The following is a 7,500-nucleotide window of genomic DNA, read 5'->3' as shown; positions in this document are numbered from 1 at the left end:
TTATTTTTTCTTTGATTTCTTTTTGCTAATTGTTAAGTTCTTTGTGGAAGGTTGATTATTCTTCTTACTGGCAAGACTGAGCATGATTTAATGTGATATTGGCCTCTTATATAGCCAGTTAAAAAACCCGCTTCAAAGACTCCTTGAAAGAAATGTGGAGAATGTCAGCTTCAGCTTTTGTAAGATTACTTAAAAGACCTGCTATTTAAGACTTGTAAGTAAAGAGCCAGCTTAATCCTATTTCAGACTCCTTAAAGAGCCAGCGATTAAAGGCAAGCCAAAAAAGCCGGTTATTTAAGACTCGGTGAAGAGCCAGCTTTTTACAATTCCTTTTTAAGGTCGGCTATTTCAGACTCCTTAAAGAGCCAGCGAGGCACCTTTTCAAGATTACAAAAAAAACCCCGGATATTTTAGATTTTTTTAATGATTCCATAAATACTGCTTAAAAGACCGGCTATTTCAGAGCCAGCTTGGCCGCCAGCTTTTGAAGACTCCCTAAAAGGCCAGTTTTAAGATTCATTAAAAGGCCGGCTCTCCTTAAAAAGCCACTTTTTAGAATCCTTAAAAACCCGGCTGTTTTAAAAATCCCCATAAGGTCCAGACTGGCCGTATCGGACCTCTTAGGCCCTGTTTACAAGCAGGTAGGGTAACTCTACTGGGATCATTATAAGTAGATGGGAAAAGAGTGCTATATAAAAACAGTATGCCAGGGTTACCCTAGCAGGAGGGTCAAAGATAGCCCGGGTTTACAAGCAAAATTTCACAAGTATGGATACCCTACCACCCGGGACAACTTTGCGTGCTTGGTAACCACCAGCATCACAAACACAATGGGAACCGCTAAAAAGTTGTCTCGGGTAGGCGAATTGTCCCTAGCAGAGCGTTTACAAGGCAGCTAGGGTTACCCTAGAGCTAGGGTAGCCATAGCACTCGCTCTAGGGTAACCCTAGCACTCACATAGGGTTACCCTAGCGCCAGGGTAACCCTAGCTGCATTGTAAACACGTCGTTGAAAAAAAAAGAAAAAATGTGTGAGTGCTAGGGTAACCCTACCTGCTCGTAAACAGGGCCTTATATAGACCGTTTGAACTTACGTTCCTTAAAAGACCAGCTTTTATTTTTGGTCCTCTTAGATATCCCCGTTTCAGGACTCGTTAAAAGGCCCGCTTCAATGTGAAAAATGAAAAGTCCCCCGTAAGCACACCTCTGAAGTGCCACTTTTGAAACTTACTATTTTTTGGGATTCCATAAAGGACGTTTTTGAGAACAAGAACAGGTTAAATACAGGTATGAGTAAAGAAGTTCCTTTTTTACTTCGAATAATTCTTCTCCCATTCTGTTATTATCCATCATGTCTTAATCATGCATAGTCACACGATCACAGTTGGTTGCCAGTTCGTTTTATTGACATAAAACTTACATATAACAAATAGTATACGTATAGGCACTATACGAGTTTTAAAGTTTTAAACTTTTTGAACTCCTACAAGAAAATACAACTTTAGCTCCGTACTGCAGATCTCTTTAAATTGCAAACTCCAACAATTCCCAATGGGACAGAATTGACTCAATGTCAAGCTGGCAAGTGCCCTCTCTCATTGTTTGAGCTTAACAAATGTTCGCAAAATTCATTTATATAGAGGAAATAAACATGAACACTATTCACGATTGGTTGGTCCATTATTTATTTATGCCAAGTGTCCCAAAGTGTTTGGCCACGATTGCATGTTTTGCCCTCAAAACCAGCATTCCACTACACCGCTTATAGGGACGTATCGAACATCACCTGCGAAAAAGAAAAAAAGTTCAAAAATTTTAGAAAAGAATAGATATGTACTGTACTTCAATTTACTGTGCTAAGTGTTTGCAGACGTGTTTTCAAAGCAGAATGCTTTCCACAAAACTGCATCTTTAGCCACAACACCACAGAAATGTGAAGTTTACAAAACTTTCTGTCATCTTTTTTTCTAATAAACAAGCCAGGCCACCTATTCTATGTACAAGTAACGTTGTTCATAGTGGAAGTGGTACAATGTTCCGCGCTTTATAAGGTATTAAAGAGAAAATCCTTAGTTAACAACAAATGACCATCCCTTTCGATTTGCAACCATTGTGTACTGTCAGTGTAGGCGGTCAGTTTTCATGGCTTAAAAATCCATTACCGTTCCACTGTTATCCTGATCTTCTTCGCCTTCGGTATCACGATTTCTGGCCACCTCTCTCTTAAACGTACCAAAAAAGGAGCACATTCATGTGGGTTAAAATATATCACATCTCAGTCCTATTTAGTGCGTACATGTTTATTTTTACATGCTATGAGTGCACATGCCATCAAATCAGTTTTACCTCTTGTGTAAACATTTTGATCCTCCTTTGTCGCACCTGGAGAAGAAAGTAACAAAAGACACAGCAACACTACATACCAACGCTTCATTTTAAAACGTAAGGAAGCAAAGACCAATTCTAACAATCATAACATATAACATGCTTCATGTACATTGTAAACCTGGGTTGGGAAAAGGGTAGTTCACTGTTACATGTTAATGCCCTATTCAATGTTCGTCTGAAGGGAAAGTTTTGCGAGCGTGACAGCGTTTTCTCTTGCATTGCACTAATAACAATTTGCTGTTCCTTAAACACTGAAATCATTCCTATCACTTGGTGTTCTAATAACATTTGGTATATTAGCCAATGTACTCTATCACTATGAGAATTTTTATCTTGTTTTGACCTAGCATGTTACTTAATTGCTTCGATAGTGTCTCATTCAAGAATTACCTCCTCAGAGTCTACCACGGTTTCTTCCAGAGTCACTTCAGCAGACTCACCACCAGCATTATCATCCTACAGTGACAAACATTGAACAGTTGCTTTTAAAATTTTTGAGGTGGTTTGATGCATCACTGACATTTCAGAGACTTTCGTGGATTAAGACGTGAACCGCCCAATCTTCATCAATCCTTTCCTCCTAAGGGTGACTTAATAGATTTTACTCTGGCTAACGCCAGACCATTTTACTCGTCAAATGGAGGGTACTGTATCTGAGTTTTATATGATTGGGTATTTTACAACAAACACCCTTTCGATCTTTCTTCCTGTTCATTCTGAAAATTCAAATTATTTTAATTTGACCTTGCAGAGATTATTTCTTCCTTTCTACAAGTTTTACAACCAACACGACAATATTCTTTTTTTTTTCCATTAATGACACTCAAATCGAGATGCTTAAAGTCGATATCAACAAAAGGCATACGTGATTGATAATTACGGGACACAGGTAATCAGTAAAGAAGTGCTCTCCCTACTACATTATGCGCACAAGACAAATATTTTACTTACAGTCTGTTTGACTTGTTTTCTTCTTTCTTCCAGTTCCTAAGTTAAAAGCAAAGCATGTTGTTATCGCAGTTGCACTTTCAGCAGCTGGGGGATTTTTATGATACCGGAATAATAGTAAAGAAGTCAATCCTCATTCAAACCACCTTTAGAATTTTGTACTGTACATGTATGTCATATCAGACTGACTAACCGACAACTGCAGTTCTTGTTCTTGGGTCCTTTTCAGTTCCCTATTGGTCCTGAGAATATCTCTGTGATACAATAACACCTTAAAATGCTTCAATTGAAATTGGACATCAAATCATTCGTGCACTCCAGCTCTGTCTGAAGTGAGTGCATGTCACCATCTAATAAAAAAGTAATGGACCAACCAAAAATCATGAGTACATGTATCTGCTGAATGATAAATTCCAGATCTGCAATTTGAAAAGATATTTCAATTTCCTTACCTCTGTGCACGGAGGGCCTCAACAGCTTCGATTGCATCAATCACTGCCCTCCTCAGGTCTGGGATGCCGGGCTGCTCTAGCTCATGTCCTGTAATAGTAGGTAAGGTTACAAGTTCAATGATTTAAACCTCATGTTAAATATGTTAGAAAATCAAGCAAGGATTCATTTAGACCATATACATTCCTCAAATTTGTCAATTTTCAAATTAAATAACTTTTGTTCCAACTATAATGCTAATACCCCACTAGGTGAGAGAACTTGTGCAATCTTTTGTAATTTCACATGTTGAAACTATCAAAGTCAAATCATATACAGACAGCAAATAAAACTCTGACTTTCCTAAAGGTATGTCTACTAAAACAAAATAAAAGAAATGTATCTAACTGTCGGTGGCTGGCGTAACAGGTAAAGGACCAAATAGATACATGTACCCTTTGCCAGTAACAGGTGAAGAAACCGTTACTATCCAAGGGTTGTTTTGTTTGCATGTCTATTTGCTTTACTGTCCTGTTTTTGTTGTTTTCTACAGTTTAATTCATTTCGTAGCAGTGTACAGGTCATATACCTGCTAAAAAGGCTCCATCGACCATCTTTATTGAGGACATCGTTGGCTGCAGAAGCCTCACCTCAATGTCATCCACCTTCGATGTATTCTTGTTACCACACACTAGAGAGAGACAAAAAATTAAATTAAAGCCTGTATTAAATGCATTCAGATACCACTCATCTGCATCTGAAAAGGAAATGTCACTATACACCTACATTTAACTCATGTCATTCCGACTTAAGAATTCTAAGTTATTATACTCACATTCTCCGTCAAACTGTGACCCGACGAGAGCCACATGAATGTGGCACTTATTCATTATGTCTGTACAGTCTGACTCCATGATATTTCTGCAAAATTACAAATAAAGCTTATCTTGTCTAAAATCAGTGCAAATGAAAGATACAAAATTTATGCAACTTGCAAATTGCTATTCAATTCAGCATGCAGTTAAGAAAATTTGAAACCATAAAACCATTACAAGCCATTGTATGCCACATGTTTAGGTCGGTGCGTACCTTAAAATATTTATAGCTCTGTCTGTCAGAGTGTACCTGATAATACACAGAGGAGCCAAATCTAAGTAACTCTGTAGCCGCACCTGCCTAGTATAACATATTTCAATGTTAAAATAAATCCTTGTATAGAGTGCTATTCTAAACAAACTACTCATCCCAGCACTTAAGACTAATGTACAACTTCATGCATTCAGTTTCCTGCATTTGGTTTTTTTTTTTTTAATTTTCACCTTTTTGCTATTGCCACATGAGTTATGCAGGTAGAAAAGTCTTTATTTACATGCAACAAAGGGTAACACGAAATAACAATAATGATATCATTTTCAGAAATTTGTATACCTCAGTTGGATTAAGACAGATTACTGACAATGCTTGTGGGACCCCCTTGGCCTTCAAAAGCATTGCCACAGTCTGACATCAAATTGTGGACCACTAGTGCAATCTGAAAGAGGTGACAAGTTCATTCTGCATGTTAATGAATAATCTATGCATTGCATGTAAGGTTACAACTGTTGTCAAGTGTTTGTTAAACAGGGCGAGATGTCTTGAAAGTGGACCATCCACCAGTTCCAAGATGAAGGGGGTGGGGGGGGGGAAAGGGGGAAATTCCAGTAATTAATTTTTCGATGTTTGTCTTTCAGGTGAGCCATCAGCCTCCCCTCTCTCCCTGATAAATTAAGGGCAACTGGGTTGGCACCGCAGTGAGAGAGCCCGCCTGCCACCACTATGGCCCTGGTTTGATTCCCAAACTCTGCATCATAATGCCTGGTTTCCATGTTATCGTTATGGTCACCATGATCATTCCTAAGGTTGTTCCATTTAAACAATTATCCGTCAGGGTTACAATTTTCAAAATATGTGAAGAAAAAGTTCAAATGTTGTAAAACTCAATTTTTTTTTTATTAATGGGTACATGTACTAAACATATTAAATTAGAGGTTTTCAAATTATGACACAAGTTCAGTTGATCATAAAATCTGGACATCATTATCCAGGGCTGTCACTAATTTTTAAAGTAGGCCGGGATTTAAACAAAATAGCCGGGGATTCGAGTTGCTGTAGTGAGGTCAACAGGCTGGTATTATATCAAAGTAGCTGGGGACATACCTCAAAATATGAGCAGAAAACCCCCGGTCCCCAGCCGTTTATGACAGGCTGCCCTGATTATCGGTAGAATGCAGTGTAATGACCAAATATGTTTGCAATGTAATTATTCTTTAAATAGTCATAACTTTGTACAGAGTATAACATATTTTGGACCTACTAGTTTCGGTTGCAACAAGATGATCCTTCATTTCTTCCATTATTAGTGCAATGCAAGAGAAAACGCTGTCACGCTCGCAAAACTTTCCCTTCAGACGAACATTGAATAGGGCATGAGTGATCTGAGTGTCATTAATGGAAAAAAAAAAGAATATTGTCGTGTTGGTTGTAAAACTTGTAGAAAGGAAGAAATAATCTCTGCAAGGTCAAATTAAAATAATTTGAATTTTCAGAATGAACAGGAAGAAAGATCGAAAGGGTGTTTGTTGTAAAATACCCAATCATATAAAACTCAGATACAGTACCCTCCATTTGACGAGTAAAATGGTCTGGCGTTAGCCAGAGTAAAATCTATTAAGTCACCCTTAGGAGGAAAAGGATTGATGAAGATTGGGCGGTTCACGTCTTAATCCACGAAAGTCTCTGAAATGTCAGTGATGCATCAAACCACCTCAAAAATTTTAAAAGCAACTGTTCAATGTTTGTCACTGTAGGATGATAATGCTGGTGGTGAGTCTGCTGAAGTGACTCTGGAAGAAACCGTGGTAGACTCTGAGGAGGTAATTCTTGAATGAGACACTATCGAAGCAATTAAGTAACATGCTAGGTCAAAACAAGATAAAAATTCTCATAGTGATAGAGTACATTGGCTAATATACCAAATGTTATTAGAACACCAAGTGATAGGAATGATTTCAGTGTTTAAGGAACAGCAAATTGTTATTAGTGCAATGCAAGAGAAAACGCTGTCACGCTCGCAAAACTTTCCCTTCAGACGAACATTGAATAGGGCATTAACATGTAACAGTGAACTACCCTTTTCCCAACCCAGGTTTACAATGTACATGAAGCATGTTATATGTTATGATTGTTAGAATTGGTCTTTGCTTCCTTACGTTTTAAAATGAAGCGTTGGTATGTAGTGTTGCTGTGTCTTTTGTTACTTTCTTCTCCAGGTGCGACAAAGGAGGATCAAAATGTTTACACAAGAGGTAAAACTGATTTGATGGCATGTGCACTCATAGCATGTAAAAATAAACATGTACGCACTAAATAGGACTGAGATGTGATATATTTTTAACCCACATGAATGTGCTCCTTTTTTGGTACGTTTAAGAGAGAGGTGGCCAGAAATCGTGATACCGAAGGCGAAGAAGATCAGGATAACAGTGGAACGGTAATGGATTTTTAAGCCATGAAAACTGACCGCCTACACTGACAGTACACAATGGTTGCAAATCGAAAGGGATGGTCATTTGTTGTTAACTAAGGATTTTCTCTTTAATACCTTATAAAGCGCGGAACATTGTACCACTTCCACTATGAACAACGTTACTTGTACATAGAATAGGTGGCCTGGCTTGTTTATTAGAAAAAAAGATGA

General features: G+C 38.0%; 1 pseudogene; it reads left to right on the top strand.

Annotated features, from left to right (window-relative positions):
• The window catches only part of LOC138020728 (adenosine receptor A1-like), a 9,326-nt pseudogene that overhangs the window by 1,633 nt on the left and 193 nt on the right, over positions 1–7,500 (top strand).

Source organism: Montipora capricornis, chromosome 10 (assembly GCF_036669925.1).
Source record: "Montipora capricornis isolate CH-2021 chromosome 10, ASM3666992v2, whole genome shotgun sequence".
Taxonomy (NCBI): Eukaryota; Metazoa; Cnidaria; class Anthozoa; order Scleractinia; family Acroporidae; genus Montipora; species Montipora capricornis.
This window is presented reverse-complemented; position numbering and strand designations above follow the sequence as displayed.